Source organism: Chiroxiphia lanceolata, chromosome 7 (genome assembly GCF_009829145.1).
Source record: "Chiroxiphia lanceolata isolate bChiLan1 chromosome 7, bChiLan1.pri, whole genome shotgun sequence".
In the NCBI taxonomy this organism is placed as follows: domain Eukaryota; kingdom Metazoa; phylum Chordata; class Aves; order Passeriformes; family Pipridae; genus Chiroxiphia; species Chiroxiphia lanceolata.
This window is the reverse complement of record NC_045643.1, coordinates 33141478-33146649: the sequence shown is the minus strand read 5'-3', so window position 1 is coordinate 33146649 and position 5172 is coordinate 33141478.

The window sequence follows — 5172 nt, the reverse complement described above, 5'->3', positions numbered from 1 at the left end:
GCCGCCGCCACCACAGCCACCGCCTCTCGCGCCGATCTCGCGAGAGCGCCGGCCCCGCGCGCGCCCGCGGCCAACCATAGAGCGTCGCGGCAGAGCGGCCGCGCGCGCGGCGGTCACGTGTCCTGAGGGGCGGGGAGAGGGGGCGGCCGTGGCTGCTGAGGGTGCGTGGGGGCGTGGAATCGTGAAATCGCGGAATCGCGGAGTCCTTGCAAAATATGGAATATGTAAAAGCGTTCTTGAGAAAACATGTTCTTTGCTGTTTGATCTCTGTATGCTGTATCGGAGTCTGGCTGAGCTGGAGTTCACTCCCCCCGTAGCGGCCTTCACAATGCCGTGCTTTGCATTGGCAGCTGGAAGGGTGTCGGTAACACACCAGTGTTTTGGCTCCCGCCGAGCACAGCACCAGCACCGTAACATTCCTCCGGGGAGAGGACCCAACCAGGCCAGATGACCCAAGCCAAACCAAAGGGATATTCCGTACCCAGACATCAGCTCACATATAAAAGCTAAGGCAAGGAGCAGGAAGGCAGGCATTCACTGTCTCCAGTGGCTGCCTGCTAAGAAACCACTATGCGTGCTGAAGCCCTGCTTCCAGGGAAAGTGTCCGGACATCGCTGCTGCTGGAAGTAGAGGATAAACATTATTTTTGGCTTCGCTTTTGCACGTGCAAGCTTTTGCCTCAATAAACTGCCTTATCCCAACCCACGAGTTGTTTTCCATTTTACTCTCCCTCCCCTTTACAGCTGGGAAGGGGAGTGATAGAGCGGCTGGGTGGGCACCTGGCGTCCAGCCAAGGTCAACCCACCACAAATGCTTTCAAGCTTAATCAACACTAAGGGAGATACAACTCATGAAACTGCCGCCTAAAAGTGGTGCTTAAAAGGAAACCTCTAAGACTCCCATTTGCGAGTTTTAGGACTCAAGACATTGGGTGCATTGGTCATCACTTAGCCAAAATGCACACCGAGGTACCACTGCTACCGTTTATATGTCAACGTTACACAATTTTTCCTTTTTCCTTCTCCACGTTCCTGTTACATATTCATGACATTTCCAACACCTATTATATATACATATCCTCACAAGGTCTCGGAGAGGCTTCATCGGGGTTCTTTGCTGGTCTTCTCTGTCTCGAGCCCCCAGTGTTCTAAGTGACCGCCTTAAGAACTTCTTCAAAACAATTCCCTTGGTTATGCAGTAACTGTGTAGTGCTTGGCTGGCTGCTTCAGTTCCTCTCCTCATTGTTTTTTCTTTTGCTTGGTTAGTCCCTTTAAATCACTTGGTTTAGCTATATGTAAATTCTATGGTACGTTCCATTGCAAATACCATCAGTCCTTGCTACATCTCTAAACCTCAACATCAAAACAAAAGATAACAAGCTCTAAGTGATGTCCGGGTGTTGGAAAAAGAAATTACTTGGTGGAATTGCCTTGTTAAAGTTTAGGGCTTGACGTACTTCAATGACCTCAGACCCAGGGGTGGGTTAACAAAGCTTGGGAGGAAGGATGTACCCCTGATATCAGGCACAAAGAATGCAGAATTTATGGGCCCCAAGGACAGCTGGCAGAACTCCCCAGATAAGGAAGAAACTGGTAAACCCAGCTCAGCAACTGTGCTGAAATCAGCTCCAATGGGGTACAAGGTAATTCTGGCAGGGGGAGATCTGTGACCACCAACTCACAGACCTAAGAGACCCATCAACCCAAAAGAAGAAGAAGTTTCAGCATGTGGAATAATGAGCACGAGCAGAGAGAGAATCATTAACCAGTGGAAGATAGAATACTAATTTATAAGAGAACTATATAACTTGTAACCAATGAACACTAATTCCTTCATTTGCTGAAAATATGAATAGTTCAAAGTCTTGATAATTGGTGCGCTTGATTTATAGACATCTCCATCTTGCACCACATGCAGAAGGAACAGTGTCCCCTTTCTAAACTAGACTCTGTGTTTAGAGAGTTTCTGAAATCAGCAACAGTCATGGAATCATAGAATTGTCAAGGATGGAAGAGATCTTTAAGATCATCAAGTCCAACCCTCAGCCCAGCACTGCTGCTGTAAGCCTTAAACCTCAAAACCACATCACCCAGGCCAAAGCCAGATTCCTCTTAAACACCTCCAGGGATGGTGTCTCCACCACCTCCCTGGGCAACCTATTCCAACGCCTGACCACCTGACCAGTGACAATTTTTTTCAGATATCTAGTTTGAATCTCCTCTGTCTCAGCTTACAGCCATTTCCTCTGGTCCTCTCACTGTAAGCTTGGCAGAAGAGACCAAGTCCCACCTCACTACAACCTCCCATCAGGGAGTTGCAGTAAGCAATGAAAACCCTACTGACCACCCTCTTCTGCAGGCTAAATACCCCCAGCCCTCCCAGCTGTTCCTCATCAAACATGTTTTCTAGACCTTTCACGAGCCTTGTTGCCGTTCACTGGACTTGCTCCAGCACCTCAATGTCCTTTCTAAAGTGAGGGGCCCAGCACTGGACATAGGGACACAATGTGTGGCCCCACCAGTGCTGAGTTCAGGGAGACAATCACTGCCCTGGTCCTGCTGGCCACACTGTCTTTCATACAAGCCAGGATTCTATTGGCCTTCTCAGCCTTCTGGGCACACACTGGCTCATATTCAGCTGCTGCTGAAGCGGCTCCCGAGCCACTCCTCTGGCCCGTATTTGGGGCCATGGTGGTGTGAGGTGGCTCCCTTAGCAGGGCAGGAAGGGGAAGGGGAGAAGTCTGATAAGTCAGTGGTAGTAAATGAGCAATTTGGCTTTTCAGTCGTAATAAACCAGCAATTTGGTCTAGGTCAAACTCCAGGCTCTCTCTGGAAGTAGAAGCCTCTGGCACATCACAGGTCTGTGTGTGGTGTGTATGGTAAACACACCTATATAAGCATCTAACTTATGCAGGTCATATTTCTCAGGAATTTGGTGCCAAAAAGACAGAACTGAAGCTGTCTAGTAATACCTTGTGTCCTTCCAGATCAGCAGCTCCAGCAAGTCAATTATTCTCCAACACTTGGAGAAGATGCATATGCTCACATTGTAACGAACAGCAACTTGTCCGAACCTCTCTCATGTTACACATCAGCTGCCTTAAAGAATTAAGATCACTTTCTAAACCTTTTGCCCATTCCTATTTCACCCTTAAATGACAACATAGTACCCAATGTTACTTTTACACAGATATTGTTAAGCCTCAACCTCATTCCCAGGTGGATCCAAGTCCCCAGCCAGTGACAGCGCCTGTTGTAATTTGGAGCTGATCTTTGCCTTCCTATTTTTGTGTCTGTAAAAATCAAAGTACAAAGTTTTACCTCATTGTTTAAAACACTGTATAAAACTCATGGAGTTTGGGTGTTCAACTTACACTTATTATTTCTTCAGTAGTTGGTGGAGGAGAATTAAGAATGTTCTCATCTGGCTGTCATTAGAATTTTACGTTAGCTTTGCTAATGAAAAGAAAAATGTAGGGAAGATTATATATATCCTTATCTTAAAAATCTTAACACATTGAGAAAAAATAGAATATCATTAAATAATGACAGTGCAGAATGAATATGATTTATGCAGAGTATGCACATTAATTAACTGCCATGCAGAGTGCTGCAATCACCCATTCAGTCACAGGTTAAGGTAATTAAATACTGTTCTTGCTATTGGAGAGGTTTCAGACCTTGGTCCCCAAAGATGTAACATTGCATTCTCACTAACTTAACTTTTTTCATTCATAAAAATTGAAAAATTAATCCAATTAAAATGTATTGGAAGAATCACAGTATATTTTCCTCTAAAATCCATTTAAACATCTGCGAGAGTCATATACACTGAAGGGAAATAAGATTATATGAGAATGAAGTTGCCCTTCTACTTTGAAATTTAATTAAAACAATCTGATTGAAAAATCATACATTTAAGTAGCTCAGTGCTTGTATGTGGCTATTAAAATAAGAAAGGTCAACAGAAGTCTTGTGAACCTGAGGACAATAAATATTGTTAGAGATATTTTCTAGGTCTTCTTTTTGTCTTACATAAAACCTTGGTATTCTAAACCAGTGACTTGCTGACTACTTCAGCTTCTGATGTCCAGTAGTCTTTTATGGAATATATCTGGAGGAACAATATGGTAAAAATCCAAATGGAAGAGCTCAGTGTTGTGGTTTAACCCCAGAGGGCATCTCAGCCTCAGCAGCTGCTTTCTCACTCCTGGGGTGGGGAAGAGAATGGGAAGGCTAAAAGTGAGAAAGCCTGTGGGTTGAGACAAAGACAGTTGAACAGGTAAAGCAAAAGCCATGCACACAAGCAAAGCAAAGCAAGGAATCCATTCCCCAGGGGCAGGCAGGTGCTCAGCCATCCCTAAGAAATCTGGACTCCATCACATGTGATGGGGACTAGGGAAGAGGAACACCATTACTCCACATGTTCCCCCCCTTTCTCCTGCTCCTCCAGGTTTATATGCTGAGCATGTAACCATGCTGTGCACCCCTAGCCCCCTTGCTGGTGGGCTGAGGAGCAGAAAAAGCCTTGGCTCTGTGTAGTCTCTGCTCAGCAGTAGTGAAACAACCCCGTGTTATCAACACTGTTTCCAGCACAAATCCAAACCATAGCCCCATACCAGCTACTGTGAAGAAAACTAATTCTACCCCAGCCAAAACTGGCACTCAAGGAAAACAAAATGAACCTGCACAAATCACTTTTGGTTTTTTGGTGGGTTTGACACTAAGGAAGGACAGAGCCTTCCTTGTAGTCCAACAGAAGCAGGTATCAGCAGGAATTGCTGATACTCAGCATCCTTCAGGTTGAGCTTGTGGTAGTTTTGGCCAGAGCTAAAAAAACTGCTGTCTAATACTATTTTGCTTGGAGTGTTCTAAAGCCTAAACAGAAGAATGGTGACACCACAGGTAGCCAGCAAATGTTCCCATGAGAACAAAGACTGTAAGTGCTCATCCACATTTTTCTGTCCGGTATAAAATCCTCTTGGGAGGAGGATGCCTGTGCACTCACTGGATAATAATGAAAACCCATTTCAATCAATAGGCTATAGAGTAAGCCATCTTCCCATTCTTATATCAGGACTCAATCTAATTAGAGCAATAACACTTCACCATTTAAAGTATCCAACCTCACTTTAGGAAGTATTTTTTAAGGAATAGAAAGAACATTAAACCA